At 39.9% G+C, this 16,568-nt stretch overlaps 1 protein-coding gene and 2 pseudogenes across 6 annotated transcripts in view; all 3 read right to left on the reverse strand.

The window, feature by feature from the left end:
• The window catches only part of APC (APC regulator of WNT signaling pathway), a 153,420-nt gene that overhangs the window by 131,381 nt on the left and 5,471 nt on the right, over positions 1-16,568 (reverse strand). The window lies entirely within an intron of this gene.
• Positions 2,138-4,001, reverse strand: LOC119470985 (annotated as a pseudogene).
• LOC108303384 lies at positions 2,138-5,480 on the reverse strand (annotated as a pseudogene). The gene has a single exon (XR_005199969.1). The product of XR_005199969.1 is annotated as a calcium-binding tyrosine phosphorylation-regulated protein-like (transcript).

The following is a 16,568-nucleotide window of genomic DNA, read 5'->3' on the forward strand; positions in this document are numbered from 1 at the left end:
TCTGCAAGGCTAAAGGAGCTCACTGTAACACACACCCATTTGGGCTTCGAAAGTCGCAGGCTCCCACCCCTGGACGCTGCAGTGGGGCTGAAGCCCAGAGACACTTGCCCTGGTTTCTGCACCTGCCCATCTGCGTGCTCCCCCTCCCATAAGGTGTCTGAGTATGCACAGTGGCCCAAACAGATAAGCCAAACCCCTGTTGTACATACTGCGAGGGGGGTCAGGGAACTCTCCCATTTCAAACAGAGACAAGCTATTAATAAGTATCCTGATCCTGAACCAATCTGTACCTCATATACTATGGTAAGGGCTTTTTCCTCATCTTTTTCTGAAGAGATCTGTTATTTAATTGAAACACTTAGATTTTCTCAATAAAACACTTGGGAATTCCATAGACAGGAAATCTTTTTGACATGTGGTGCTTTGGGTTTTTTTGAGATAGGGTCTCACTCTGTCGCCCAGGCTGGAATGCAATGAATAGCATGATCACACCTCATTGTAGACTCAACCTCCTGGGCTTGGGTGATCCTCCCAACTCAGACTCCTGAGTATCTGAGACTACAGGCCTGCACCACCAGCTAATGTTTGTTTGTTGTTGTTGACGTTGTTGTTGTGTTTTGGTATGTTTTTGTGGAGACACAGTTTCACCATGTTGCCCAGGCTGGTCTCAAACTCCTGGACTCAAAGGATCCACCTACCTCAGCCTCCCAAAGCGTTGGGATTACCGGCGTGAGCCACTGCGCCCAGCCTCTCCTTCTCCTTTTAAAACTGTTTTTTTCTAACACTATTCTGGTATTAAGAATACGCTGCTTGAATACTCAAGAAACAACAGTGGCCTCCTCTGGGGAACAGAACAAAGTGGTACTCTCTTACTGTTTAAATCTTTAACAACTGCCTGGACTACCTTTAACAAAAAAATTGCTATAAATTATACTTACTGAAAATAATCTGGCCAGGTACAGTGGCTCATGCTTGTAATCCCAGCACTTTGGGGGGCCAAGGTGGGCAGATCACCTGAGGTCAGGAGTTTGAGCCCAGCCTGGACAACATGGTAAAGCCCCATCTCTACTAAAACTACAAAAATGAGCTGGGCGTGGTGGCACATGTCTGTTGGGAGGCTGAGACATGAAATTTGCTTGAATCTGGGAGGCAGAGGTTGAAGTGAGCTGAGACCATGCCACTGCACCTCAGCCTGGGGTGACTTAGCGAGATTCCATCTCAAAATACAATATAATACAACACAATACAATACAATATAATAATAATTGGTAATTCAGTGTCAGCTGCTAGAAAGACTCCTTAAGATTAGTATTTTCTACCTTTCACGGGACCCAAACGGCTATAAAGTAAAAACGTAAGCTCATTAACACTATCTGTAAGGTCCTTTATGACCTTGGCCCTTCATACTACTCCATCCTTACCTACTGCCACTCACCTACTCTAGCTACACTCCAACTATTTGAACTTCTGTGCACTAACCACCAACTCACTATGCCATTTCATCTCCTGGAAGGTTCTTACCTCTGCTTTTTCAACTAGTATTGTGGACCCATTTTACAGGACCCAATGTAGATGACCTCTCCCAAAAGCCTTCCCTAAGTCCTCTTGCCAGAGTTAGATCTGCCCCTACCCTGACCCCAATGTTTCCATAGATCCCTGTGCTTACCAGCTATCTCCTTTATCACACACTTGGGATTACCTATATATTGGTCTTTCTCACTAAAAGCTCTTTAAGGACAAGACTCTTATATGTCATAATTGTATTCTCAAATGTTTTCTAGTACTGTGTCTGGTCCAAAGTAGGTACCCAAATAGTGCAGAACAGGAATGAACTACCTCTTATACCTCAAGGCCTGATTCTGTGAAGCTGTCTCTATCTATCCTAAGCAGCCAGGTGTTTTTCTCTCCAGGCTCCCATAGTACCAACTCAACTAACATCTATTTCTCTCCATTAGACTATGAGCTTCTGAAAAACAAGCTCTTTTTTCTTCTTCTTCGTAACTACACAAGCACTGTCCTAGGTATGTAGCAGAAATTAAATATTTGTTGAGTGGATGAAGAGTATGTATCCTGTTTAAAATACATGTGAAGAAACAACAAGCATAGGATAGCCTGTTCATTTCTTATTTATTTTTTCATCATTACTAATAATAAGAGACCATAAAGCTCAAAAAGTCTTTTGTGCTTGCTTTAGGATTAGGGAAAGGAAGTCATTAAAAGATCAGAGTATTCCCCAGATAGCTCCTTATCCTCTGACTTCCTGAAACTCTGCTTTTTTTCATCTGAATTCTATTCTCATTTCTAATCATTAAACCCTGGACCCACACAAAATTAGAGCCCTCCCAGTAGCTTAGAAGCAGGGAATTCCCACTTTTATTGCTTGGCGAACAGTAGGGGAGGGTCAGTAATGGTAAGGTAAGGAGGAAAACTCTTACTCCAGAGCAACAAAAAGAGATGAAATGTTCCTGACATCCCAGTTTCAAACTTTGTATTCATTTTCCTCTAGAAATAGCATTATTCAGTGTTACACATGGTAGTAATGGCAGTTAATACTGCATATGAATTAAATGGTTTTCTGTGGGCAGGGCTGGGACATCATCATTCCAGTCAACACATTATTCCTATGGGACCATGACAGATGTTTAAATTTTTGAACTACTATTCTCTTCATGTTTTCCCCTCCCACAAAAGAAAACCTGAGTATCACCACAACAGGTTTAGCACAGTGTGAAATATATTACATATACAATATTTTCATCCACAGTTCCTGGGTTTTTTGTGTTTGTTTGTTTGTTTTACACAGGGAAGGAGGGCTAGCATAGGGCTTGGCATTAAGCATGAATGAAAAACTTAAAGACTGTGAGTGATCAAGCAGTCTCATCCACAGTTAATCTCAGCTGTTACTTAGCTCTTTACTCTGCTTCTCACCTGTCCATCTACTGTCTCTTACCTCAGGGATTAAGTGCTCTGTTACATAATCAAGACTTCTCTCTAACCTTGCTCTTCAGTTTTTTCCAGCTCCTCCCTAAACATGACAAATAAATTGTCCTGTTTTAAAAATCCATCCCCTTTTCGCATCTACCACTGTGTTAAGACAATGGACTAGGTATTCAAAGGCGACTGAGTTCATTGGTTTCATGTATTGGGCATCAAATCCTTGGTGCAAGTCATTGTGGTACAGTGCATCTGCTGTGCATTTATTAGTAACTGGTGGTTGGGAAGTTAGAGACAGTAACTCCAGGAAATTAGAGTATATCCCAACTTATTACATATTATCTCAAATTGTTTTTAGCTATCTAAATCTCCAGTTCAATAAATCAAAATTCTTAAAACACGAGTTTTTTCTTCCAACCTACACATTATGGTAGGAAAGTGTACCTACCAGTTTTCAGTTTCTGTTTTGCAAATTTTGCGAGCAGTAGCCACAGTTATCTCCCCAGCAATACCGTAACTTCCAAAGGGAGCACATTTGTCACCAGATCCTGAACTTTTTTAAGCTACATCTTCTACTGGGAAAGCAACAGAAAGAAAAACAGGACTTTCTGGCTTGGGAACATCTTGTCCACTTGGAGGATTAGTATTGCGGGGACTTAGAGTATGTTTCTGGAATTTCCCATCTGCAGGAACAGCAATGGGCACTTGCACTGCAGCATATCTCTTCAAGACACCTGACCGCGAAACAAGAGCATGACCAGGAAGAGTTTCCCATTCCTGTGCTTTCTGAACATTTGAGCCTGCTGAGATAAAAGGTGGGGTACTGATATTCTTTGTGTCGTCCATCACATAAATTGGAGAGGTGACTGTTGGTGGATGCTGCAGAAACTGCAGATCCTTAGGATTAGATATGTAGAGGGTTGCTTGGGGGAAAGGCCCAGGTGCAGGTGGCGGTGATGAGTGACTTTGTTGATTCTTATCAGTTAGACAATAAAGGGTCCACATATTGGAAAATGGTGGTGGTTGTTGGGATTCGCTTGCTGCCATTGCTGGCTACAACAAACCTTATTCAGCTGTTGCTTCCCCTTCTGGTTCGATTTCTGGTGCAGTAAGACCTTCTGGAGCAGAAGGGCAGGGGCCACTAGATTATTTTACAGATGTACCTGAGTGCACTGCTTCTGCAGCTTCCCTAGAGAGCACAGGTTTGCCTTCCACCTCCTGGGGTGCAGAGCTTTCCTCGGACTCCTCCTGCCCAGCATTGTCAGAGACTATTGAAGTCATCGCCACTTCAAAGTGCAGAGATTTTTCAGAGCCTATTTTGATAGTGCCCTCTGCATCCAGGGTTTCTGCAGGTACCTCAGGCTGACCTTTCAAAGATGTGTCTGAGAGCACAGCTGTTGCTTCTGCCTCCATATGTACTGAGAGATATTTTTCATTCTCCTCCAACTGTGCAAGTTTTACAGACTCTACAGATTTTTTAGACATGCCAGAGGTTGTCTTTTCTACTACAGGTTTGGGACTAACTGGTGGTGACTGCTCATTTTCTTTAAGACAAGCAACTTGATCAGTGAAAGGGATAACTATTTGTTCTGGCTGTTGCTTGACATAAACAACTCCTTCAGTCCCAGGCACATCATTATAGATAGACGATATACGAAGAGTTTGACATAACCTCAATATGAGCCTGCAAAGGGACCTCAGGAGCTTGATCATAAGCAGGAAGTTCATAAGCTTGTTCATCCTGCAAGGGACTGAGGAAGCCGTTGATAGTTCAGCCTCATTTTCTTTAGGTTGAGAACCCAAATCTACATGGACAGATGTTTGGCTCACAACCTGCACTTCTAGTACCTTCCCAGAATACACAAGAGGAGCAGCCACCATGACATCTTCAGCAGCCTCTGAGCTCGGCACCTCCTTGATAACAACAGGCATGCTGGTTGCCACATCCACCATTAAAACATCAGATTGATCAGAATGAATAGATAAAACTTTACCTAATATCTGAGCAGCAAACTGAGCTGGGTCAGCTGGGATATAGGCAAACTCTGGCGAGACAGCTGTTGGAGGTGGTGAGGAGGGTGGGGTAGTAGTCTTAGGGGTAGCTGCTTTGGGAGAAGAATCATGAACTGCTTCAGTTTGCTCAGCGCCTAGCTCAGCATAAGTTGATGGAAACTGGGTGGTTTTGTCACTATATCCTGTTCCAGTTACATTGTCCTCCTCTGTGTCTGTAGATTTTTCCAACCGTGTAGGTACTTTAGATTCTACAGATGTTTTTTCTGGTTCTTTTAAACATTCTACTTTCTTCGGTCATACTGATCCTTCTGACCACTTCTGTACTTTAATCTGATGAAACTGTTTAACCAGATCCTTTATATCCAGAGAAGTATTCCCTTCTCTATACATAGCAAGTTCTTTAAAATAAACTGGTTGATGTTTGATGGGTTTTTTTTGATAGTGGCTCTGCTAATTCCTTCGAGTAGAGTCTTGAGGCCATAGGGTATGCCAAATCTGGACGTTGAAGAAATCATTTTGGCAGGATGTCTGTAACTCAACTTCTTTCCGGCTGCGTTCTTAAGAGCTTCCTCATTGCCCGCTTGCAGGCAGCTCCTCGGATCTTTTTTTTTTTTTTTTTTTAGTCGGCGTCTGACTCTGTCATGCAGGCTAGAGTGCAGTGGCGTAATCCTGGCTCACTGCAGGCTCCATCTCACAGGCTCAAGCAATCCTTCCATCTCAGCCTTCTGAGTAGCTGGGACCACAAGGAGTGCGCCACCATTCCCAGCTAATTTTTGTATTTTTTAAAGAGGCAGAGTCTCACCATATTGCCCAGGCTGGTCTCAAGCTCCTGAGAGTCCACCTCAGCCTCCCAAAGGGCTGGGATTACAGGCATGAGCCACTACCCGGCCAATTACTGGCTCTTAACTACCATAGTGCTTGTTACAGTCTTTTTTTAAATAATGTTGGGGCACCTCAAGCCTCAGGAACAGAATCTCTCTCTCTAACCTTCTCCTGTCCTCCTTTCACCTGCCCAAGGCAGGACTCTAATCTAGTTTTGGGTCAAAAAAAAACCCTCATCCCAGAGAGGGTCCTGTCTCCATATCACAGAAGAAGAAATGATATACAGAGAAGCCAAGAAAAGTCAGAATAAACAGGACTTGCTGGGCTTAGATCATGCACTTTTTGTCCAATCACATTTCTACACGGTTGTCATTCATACCTATGCAATGAAGCCTCCATAAGAAGCCAAGAAGACAGGGTTCAGACAGCTTCCATATAGCTGAACACATAAAGGTTCCTGGAGGTTGGTACACCCAGGGAGGGCATGGAAGCTCCATGCCCCTGCCCCATACCTCGCTCTGCACATCTCTTCATTTGCATCCTTTGTAATATTCTTTATAATAAACCAGTAAACATAACCAAGTGTTTCCCTGTGTTCTGTAAGACGCTCCAGCAAATTAACCAATCCCAAAGAGGAGGTAGTGGGAATACCAACCTGAAGCCAGTCAGTCCAAAGTTCCAGAGGCCAGGACTTTTACTAAGGAGAGAGTGGTCTTGGGGACTGAGCTCTCAACCTGTGGAATCTGACGGTATTTCTGGATAGACAGTGTGGGAAGTGAATTGGAGGGTACCCAACTGGTATTCACCGTTGGTGTGTAGGGAAAAAGCACCACGTCTTTAGTCACAGGTGTATCTTTTTGAAAATTCATTTAATTGGTAAATTTCCCAAGATGAGACACAGATGTCTTCTACTATGTTAATGATCATTGCGGTGGTGTGAGAGCAGAGGAAAAACAAGGGTTTAGAGTTTTTCTGAAACACACAGTGTTCAAAATATTTACCATAATAGTATGAAATTTTATGTAACTCACAAAATCAAACAAAATTTATGTAACTCACAAAATATAGTAGTACTATATTACTTTAGTACTACTATACAAAAACACAGTAGACGAATATACCAATAAATTAACCAACTAACTCCCCTCTAACCTCAAACTCTCTAATAAATGATGTCTTCGCCTGTTTATCTTAGTGGCAATCAGAAGACATCGCTTTCTGTGCAGCTTTCTCAATGGGGGGGTCTTTTTTTCTCTCACATCCTATGTATTTTAGGCCAGGAGATATGGATAGGATACTGAAAGGTCTAGAGCAAATTTGTCCTGTGGGTCACATTGCCTAGGATGGCTTTGAACACAGCCCAACATAAATTCATACACTTTCTTAAAACATTATGAGATATTTTTTTTGGGCGATGTTTTTTAAAGCTCATCGGCTATTGTTAGTGTTAGTTTATTTTATGTGTGGCCCAAGACAATTCTTTTGCCAATGTGGTCCAGGGAAGTCAAAAGATTGGATAACCCTGGTCCAGAGGGAGGCAAAAGATACATTCCTTGCATCCAATTACCACTTCCAAACTATTTCTTCTCCTTCCTTAAATACCCAAGATCTTCTGACACGATACCCAACTGTGTACCCTCTATTGCCTCCAGCACTCTTGTCCACTCTTATCCCCACCATCACTCTGTGACTTCAAAGTCTATGTGAATTGCCCACCTAACACTCTGGCTTCTTAGCTCCTTAACTTCTTCACCTCCAAATGCCCACTTCCATGATCCACTCAGGACCTTGTCATCATCAATAACTGCATTGTCCCCAAATTCTTAACCAAAAATCTCAAAAATCAAATTTCCAGTCTTTATTTCATTTTTATTTTTTGAGATGGAGTCTCACTGTTACCAAGGCTGAAGTGCAGTGGCATGATCTCTGCTCGCTACAATCTCCATATCTCCTGGGTTCAAGCGATTCTTGTGCCTCAGTCTCTTGAGTAGCTGGGATTACAAGCACACACGACCATGCCTGGCTAATTTTTATATTTTTAGTAGTGACAGTTTCACCATGTTGGCCAGGCTGGTCTCAAACTCCTGACTTCAAGTGATCCACCCACTTCGACCTCCCAAAGAACTGGCATTACAGGCATGAGCCACTGGACTCAGCCCCAAATTTCGTCTTTAAAATGTATCTCCTGCCTCTCTAGTTCATTGCACTGTCTCCAAATTCAACATTCTCTTACCTTACTGCATTTTTCAATCCAATCAAAAATGCTCTCATCATTTTTCACCATCCATTACTTTCATCTTTACTATCCTCTTTAGACCCAACAACAGCCACTCTCTTTCAAACTCTCAAACCCCTTACTCTTCTCTCCTCTCCATTACCTGGCAAAATCCCAAATCTAACTGACCTGATCCATTCCACTTTTACGTGCCTGAACCAAAGCAGGTTATTATAGAGGAAAGGGGAGAAATCAGGTTAACAAGGCTAGCTGGTTTCACTTTAAATTCACAACTATAAACATCAAAGGATATCCAACACTGCCTAGCAGGGCTACTATGTTTCCTGGAAAGTTTGTCTTCCTGCACTCTGAGTTAAGTTCTTCATGTCTTATTCTGTCTCCTGAAATCTGTAACAGACCTATTTTTTACCTATACCACTCTTTGCTGAAGACCTACTTCACCGAGAATATAAAAGCTATTGGAGAGAAATTCTCTCATATTTTTAGGCAAGTCAAGTCACCCATCTTCCTTGGGCCTGTTTTTGCATATTTAAAACGTGAGATGGTAGGATAGGAGGGCACATGAGAGACTTAATGATATTTAGGGTCTCTTCCAATTCTAAAATTCTCTGTTCACCTCATTTTATCCTTGTTTTTTAAAGGCAAGTGAGAAGATATAAAACAAAAAGTTATTTAAATTTAACATAGCAGGGAAGAGAAGGAATTATAACAGGAATCTTCAACTTAGTATTTTCTTCTAGCAAAAAGAAAAAAAGAATCAAGTAAACAGTAGATAAACAAGAATTCCAGGTTTTCATACAAGAGATATGGTTTTGTTTTTTATAGACACATCAATTTAATCACAAAGAAATGGATGGCATTTCATATTAATGGCTGTGACTAACATCAAATTAAGTATCTATAAAAAAAATTGATATCTTATGCTAAATTTTTAACACTCCTCCATCACAGAAGAATGCCAATTTATGTAGACTACTATAACTTAGTTTGCCTAGTAGAATTTCTAACCTATCTGTTTGGCTTCCATATTTAATCTCAGAATTCAAATGCAAATTGTACCTACATTTTAAATAGATGTAGGTAAGATTTTTAAAATCATATTTTGTAAAAATATGATTTTTGTAAAAAAAGTTTAAATAAAAAATAAAAATCATGACACCTCCCTGGCATATAGAGAGTTGTAAGAATTATTATTGAAAATTGGCCAGACACAGTGGCTCCCACCTGTAATCCCAGAACTTTGGAAGGCTAATGTGGGCGGATCACCTGAGGTTCAGGAGTTCGATCTGCCTGGCAAACATAGTTAAACCTCATCTTTGCCAAAAATATAAAAATTAGCCAGGTATGGTGGCAGGTACCTGTAGTCCCAGCTATACTTAGGAGGCTGAGGCAGGAGAATCGCTTGAACCCGAGAGGCACAGGTTGCAATGAGTGGAGATCAAGCCAAGCCTGGGCAACAAAGTGAGATGCTGTCTCAAAAACAACAACAACAACGAAAATTATTATTAAAAATGAGGCTGCCTGGAATGGCTCACACCTGCAATCCCAGCATTTTGGAAAGCCAAGGTGGGTGAATCATTTGAGATCAGGAGTTTGAGATCAGCCTGGCCAACATGGTGGAACCCCAACTCTACTAAAAATAAAAAACATATTAGCTGGGCGTGGTGGTGTACACCCATAATCCCAGCTACTGGGAGGCTGAGGCAGGAGAATTGCTTAAACCTAGGAGGCAGAGATTGCAGTGAGCCAAGACAGTTCCACTGCACTCCAGCCTGGGCAACAGAGAGAGAGAGAGAGAGAAAGAAAAGAAAGAGAAGAAAGGAAGAAAGAAAAATGAACCCCACTTCCAAAAAAAATACTAAAAGAAAAATCTGTCTGCAGTCCCCTCTCAGCTCAGTACATTCTCCCTACTCCATACAGCCTCACTTCAAAAATGTTCACTACGTTCTATTTGCTTACATAATTCCTACCCTAAGGCACTACTCACATACAAGTATGTTTTGCTTCTCCAGTCAAACAAAATATCCTTTGCCTCCTTCCCTTAGGGCTTTGCAAAGTACTAGGAATTAACCTAAGTAATTTTTAAATAATTAAAAGGCAATCATAGCTTAAAGTCTACCTCTTCCAGGTATCTCATCTGCACCATCAGAACAGCCCTAAAACAAAGGAATGACTGATGTAGAAATGTCAAGTCTTCCTTGAACAAGTTCGTCAAAGAAATTTGGACATCCACTTGTAGCAACAGCAGACCAGGTTATTCAGACGAAGTATCCTTATGAAGGCAATTTAAAAAGCTACGTAAGACATTAAAATCATTTTAAAAGCACCAAATAACCACCAAAATAATGAGGAAGGAATAACGAGCTCAAATCCACTAGAAGTCAGGAACCCAGAAAAGTGACCTCAGCTTTTGCCTTTTGTGAGTTTACCAGCAAAGAACAAGCATTTAAGAGCTTTGTTGTTTGCTGCCTGCGTTGCAGGAACAGGGAACCAAAGCCAGAGTCTGAGACCCACCAAGAATGAGGACTGTAGTGAAAACAGCCTTGGCTTGGGCTGCGACTCTAAAGGGCTGCACCCTACAAGCAAAGAAGGAACCAGAAGGAAACCGTGGACTGAATGAAGTCAGTTTCAAGTCATCTGGGTGGCCCAAGAAAGTTAAAGATTTGAAATTCGATTAAGATGTTTTCACACCCCCAGGCACTTGGTGATAGCAAATGAAAAGCTTTAGAGAAAGATTAACGTCATCTTATATTACATATATCAATTTATTTCTACAACAGACAACTGAATCAGCTTCATAACGACTTCTCAGCATCGGATTTATCAGATACTAACTGAAAAATAACTATGTTTATTACATTCAAGTGGATAAAGGCCACACTTAAATATTTTTGTTTAAAACTGAAAACCATAAAAAGTGATACAGATTTGAAAAGAACAAAATAAAAATTCTATACCAAAAAATAAAACAACCTAAATTAGGTATTTACTGGATGAGTTAATAACAGATTAGGCACAGGTGAAAAAAATGTGAACTTTGAAGACAGTTCTGAAACAACATCCTGAAAAATGCCTTGGGGTCAAAAAGAAGCAAAAAAACCAAACACACACCCCAAAAAACAAACAAAAAACAGAAAAAGGGGCAAGAGACAGGATAGAAGGTCTAACATATCAAACTAGAGCCCCAAAATGACAGGAGAGAGAATATGAACCAAAGACAATATTTTTAAAAAATAATGGCTAAGAAATTTCCAGGACTGATAAGACACCAATCCACATATTCACACAACCCAAAGAATCCAATGCCTAATCACGGCATAGTAAAACAGAAAGCCAAAGCCAAAGATAAAAATCTTAAAAGCAGCCCAACAAAATCACATTGTCTTAAAAGCTAATACAGGAAGAGTTGAGGTCTCAACAACAATGAAATGTGCTGAAGTGAAGTGACCACCAACATAAAACGTGCTAAAATAGGGTTATTTTAGCTAAAACGTGCTAACCTAGAATTCTGTACCTAGCAAAAATATCCTTTAAGAATGAGGTAAAATAAAGACATTTTCAAGCAGACTAAAGGAAATTCTGAAGGGTGTGTTTCAGATCCTTCAAGATCAAAGAAAATCGTAAGTGCAAGATCACAGGGGAAGTAAAAACATGGTAAAGACATGCATTAACTTATATAAAATATTGGCAGTATAAAACAATAACAATAATAAGGAAGACAGAGAAAAATTAGAATGAATTAAAATACACAACAAAACTATGTAAGTAGGGGCTGGGCACAGTTGCTTACACCTGTAATCCCAGAACTTTCGGAGGCCAAGGCAGGCAGATCACTTGAGGCTGGGACTTCAAGACCAGCCTGGCCAACCTGGTGAAATCCCATATCTACTCAAAATACACACACACAAAAATTAGCCAGACATGGTGGCACATGCCTATAATCCTAGCTACTTGGGAAGGTGAAGCATGAGAATTGCTTGAACCCAGGAGGCGGAGGCTACAGTGAACCAAGATCAGACTACTGCACTCCAGCCTGGGCGACAGAGCAAGACCCTGTCTCAAAACCACCACCACAACAAAAACAAACAAACAAACAAACAAATAATCAAACAAAAATTACATGAGTAGGGCTGCAAGTAAGTAGAATTAAAGTGCATCAACTGGGAAGAGGATGACGGTATTGATTAACATTAGACTTTATAAGATAGATAACAATTTCTAGAATGACTAGTAAAAGAAGAAAAAGAAGATCAAACAATAATAAAGAGAAAGCTAGCGTTGTTATATTAATCCCAAACTAGACTTTAATGTAAAAGTACTACCAGAATAAAAGAGGAAAACTTGAAAATGTTAAGTCACTGAGAAGACATAGCTATTACACATTTCTATGCATCTAATACCATAGCCTTAAATATATAAAAGATTAGAGAACTACATGGGAAATACTCAAATCCACAATCATAATGGAGTATCTTAACATAACCTTTTAGTAACTGATGAGCAAACAAAAGATCACCTATGATACTCAAGATTTGAAATGCAGGATTAACAAATACTACCTAATGAAAAAAATACAGAGACCTGGACTCAATAACAGGAGAGCGGGAAAAAAAGACAATATACTGGGCCATATGCAGATTTCAAATTTTAAGTCTGAAATCATAGGCCTTTAAAACAGAGTATGTTCTTAGATTACACTGTAATTTTACAAACTAAAAAAAAATAACTAGAAAATCTCCATATGTTTAGAAATAAAAATGTAATACTTTGAAATAGTCCAAAAGTCAAAGTATAAATCATAATAAAAGCCTGAAAACATTTTAAGTGAATTATAAAAATAGGTACCAAGAAAAACTACATATCAAAACTAGTAATAGAGCTAGCTAAAACGGTGCTTAGAGGAAAATGTTTAACTTTATGAATATATTTAAAAAGAAGAAATGATGAAAATTAAAGAACTTCACAAAAGAACTCCCCAAAAGGTAGAAGGGAAGGAAATGAGGAGCAGAAATTAACACAATAGAAAATAAACATACAACAGACTAGCGAAATTCAAAATACAGTTATTTGGAAAGACTACTATCTCTGGTGAAACTAATAAAGGAAAAGGAAAAGATACAAATAATCTATGTCAGATATGAAAAGGGAATCTTTTCCTGCACCCATTAAAAGGACCACAGAATATCTGTTACAGACAATTTCATGCCAGTAAATTTAAAGTTTTAGACCAAAAAATTTTTAGGGAAAGAATTACAAAAATATTGACTAGAAAACTTGAATAGACTTAATACATTGAATTAATAATTAAAAACCTTTCCTCCTAACACAGAGAAATGATAAAAGCTCAAGGTGACGGGTACTCTAAATACCCTGACTTGATCATTACACATTTTATGCATGTATCAAAACATCACATGTACCCCATAAATATGTACAAATATTAAATACCAATTTTAAAAAAACCTTCCCACAAAGAAAACTCCCAGCCCATATGGTTTATCTGACATGCCATAACAAATATTTAGGGAAGAATTCATTCCAATTATACACAAACTCTTCCAGAACCAAAAACGATGGGTACCTCATTTTATTCTATTTCACATCTTAACAAGAACGGTATAGGCCACCTCACTCATGAACCCTCAGGTCTCTTGGCACAACAGGCTTCTCAAAAAGCCCTTCCCTTACCAAACTAAATTAGTATCCCCTGTCCCCTGAACCTATTTTATTCTATAGGTTCTATATTCAAGGCCTTTATACTATCTGATGTTATTTGTGTGTGAATGTGTACACATATAATATTTACTGACTATGTCCCCCACTAAAATTTAAGCTCAGACAACAGAGACTCTGTTTTGTTCCCAATGTTGCCACACTATCTGCCCACAGCAGGCCCTCAAAAATATTTGTTGAATTAAGAATTGTTTTTGGTTTTGTTGAGAAAATGACAAAAACACAAGCAGAATTCAGTAACGCTTTCAAATGAATTCATACTCTATTATAATAATCGCAAGAGCATCATATAATCTTTAGTGGTAGGAGTACATTGTACATAATTAAGGTTTCAAAAATAACCGATGAAGGAATGAGGCATTCTTAAATTTTCAAAACGTCTTCCATCCGCAAGGGGAACCACAACTCTATTTCAATAGTTGTTATATATACCTGTTTCTTCCTTTCTGTATTAGGCACAAAATCATTCACTAATTCTTTCCATAAACAGTTATTGTACACTACTATGCCAGACAGTATTCCAGATATTTAGACATTAAAGATACAATAATTAAGACAAGGTAGAGTAATGCATTGGACAGGAAAATAATATGGAGTGTGATATATAATAGAGGCATATAGGTTGTAAAGTTGAAGCATGATAGAGGTGCTAATAAACTTTTTAGGGGGTAGGTGTTTAGGGAAGGTTTCAAAAGTAGTGATGCTAAATACTTGTAAAGTCAAACACAAAATATTTTTCATTTTACTATATGTGAAATGAGGATACGAAGACTCAAAGTACTACAGTAATTTGCTACCGTAAGATAAGCTAGCCCAAGAATGAAACCAAATCATGGGGAATGACGGAGCAGAATGAATCAGAGAAATTAAGTCCTTGATGTTTCCATGTGAGCCACTGGATGAAGTTTAACTATAAGATCTTAGCTGAAGTTTAACTACAAGATTGACTCAGTCCCTTTTTTGTTTAAGCCAGTTTTCTGTTTGGTCACTTGCAATATACGAATACAGATGAGTCTCTGAATTCTTTCAAAAGGCAAAGCATTTGCTAATTTCAGTGTATTCACATGCAGGGGCACTACTGGTATTTTTGAAGGGACAATTCTGTTTTGTGGGACCATTCCAAACATCACAGGACACTTAGTGTATCTGGCCTTACCTCACAGTCACTGTGACAACCAAAAATGTCCCCATATAGTATTTCCAAACATTTCCCATCCCCAAGAGGAACCACAACTCTATTTCAATAGTTGTTATATACATCTGTTTCTCACAGTAGCTCCAACAGATACGCTTAAATGTACTTAATGCAGTCTCAAACCGGAATATACCACGGAAATATTCTAATTTTACATAATAATTCATTTTTAACCAGTCACCTATGAATATCTAAATGTTCAGCCAAAATCCTATGCATAGGCTGGGGGCGGTAGCTCACGTCTGTAATCCCAGTACTTTGGGAGGCTGAGGCAGGCAGATCACTTGAGATCAGGAGTTCGAGACCAGCCTGGCCAACATGGCAAAACCCTGTCTCTACTAAAAATACAAAAATTAGCTGGGTGTGGTGGCAGGCGCCTGTAATTCCAGCTACTCAGGAGGTTGAGGCAGGAGAATCGCTGAACCCAGGAGGTGGAGGTTACACTGAGCTGAAATCGAGCCACTGTGCTCCAGCCTGAGTGACACAATGAGACTGTCCAAAAAAAAAAAAAAAAAAAAAAAAAAACCATCCACCAAAATCCTATGTATGGCTTATATTAACTCTTGGTGTAAACAGTGTTTTAAATTTACCACTATTATCTGAAAATTCTTATTTAATTTTCTCCATACAAGACTATCACTGACACTATCTGTTATCTTCTAATCAGCTATTTGCCTACCCTCTTCCTAGACTGAAATGCCACATATTCATTTTCCCAGCCTCCTTGCAACTAAGGCAGGGACACGCCAGGATGGACATCTGAAAGAGGGCTTCTGTGAGAGGTTTAGCTGCCTAATTAAGACATGAGAGGATAAACTTCCAGCTGTCTTTGATGTGAGAATGTGATGACTGGAGCAGAAAGAGCCATCTGTAACCATGATGGCAAAGTCTGAGCCCAAAGTTAAGCACACTAAGGATAGCTAAGCATAAAGATGGAAAGCACCTGGATCCTTGATGAACTCATTGCATAGCTAAATTGACTAACCATGGAATACTCCATTTCTGGACTTTTTATGTGAGATACTTTTTTTTTTTCCGAGACAGAGTCTCACTCTGCAGCCCAGGGTGGAGTGCAGTGGTACAATACTGGCTCACTGCAACCTCCACCTCCCAGGTTTAAGTGATTCTCCTGCCTCAGCCTTGTGAGTAGCTGGGATTACAGGCACCTGCCACCATGCCCAGCTAATTTCTGTATTTTTAGTAGAGACAGGCTTTCACTATGTTAGCCAGGCTGGTCTTGAACTCCTGCCCTCAAGTGATCCGCCCGCCCTGGCCTCTCAAAGTGCTGGTATTACAGGCATGAGCCATCACGCCCAGCCCAAGACACTGTTTAAATCAATGTTAACTGAGTATTATACAACTTGGGGGCGTAACTAATACAAGATGTATTCAAGATCTGACAAGTGATTGACAGTGGTAGAAGAACCAAGATTTCTGAAAGATTTCAAGACTGGGTGGTTGAGAGAGAGGTAATTAGAAAAGAGAAATCAGGGGGAAGAGGAATACAAACACACACATGCTGTTGGGCACAGTGGCTCATGCCTGTAATCTCAGCACTTTGAGACTCTCAGGTGGATCACTTGAGCCCAGGAGTTTGACACCAGCCTGAGCAAAACAGCAAGATCCGTCTCTTTA

This window comes from Cebus imitator, unplaced genomic scaffold, assembly GCF_001604975.1.
Source record: "Cebus imitator isolate Cc_AM_T3 unplaced genomic scaffold, Cebus_imitator-1.0 Scaffold46, whole genome shotgun sequence".
Lineage (NCBI taxonomy): Eukaryota > Metazoa > Chordata > Mammalia > Primates > Cebidae > Cebus > Cebus imitator.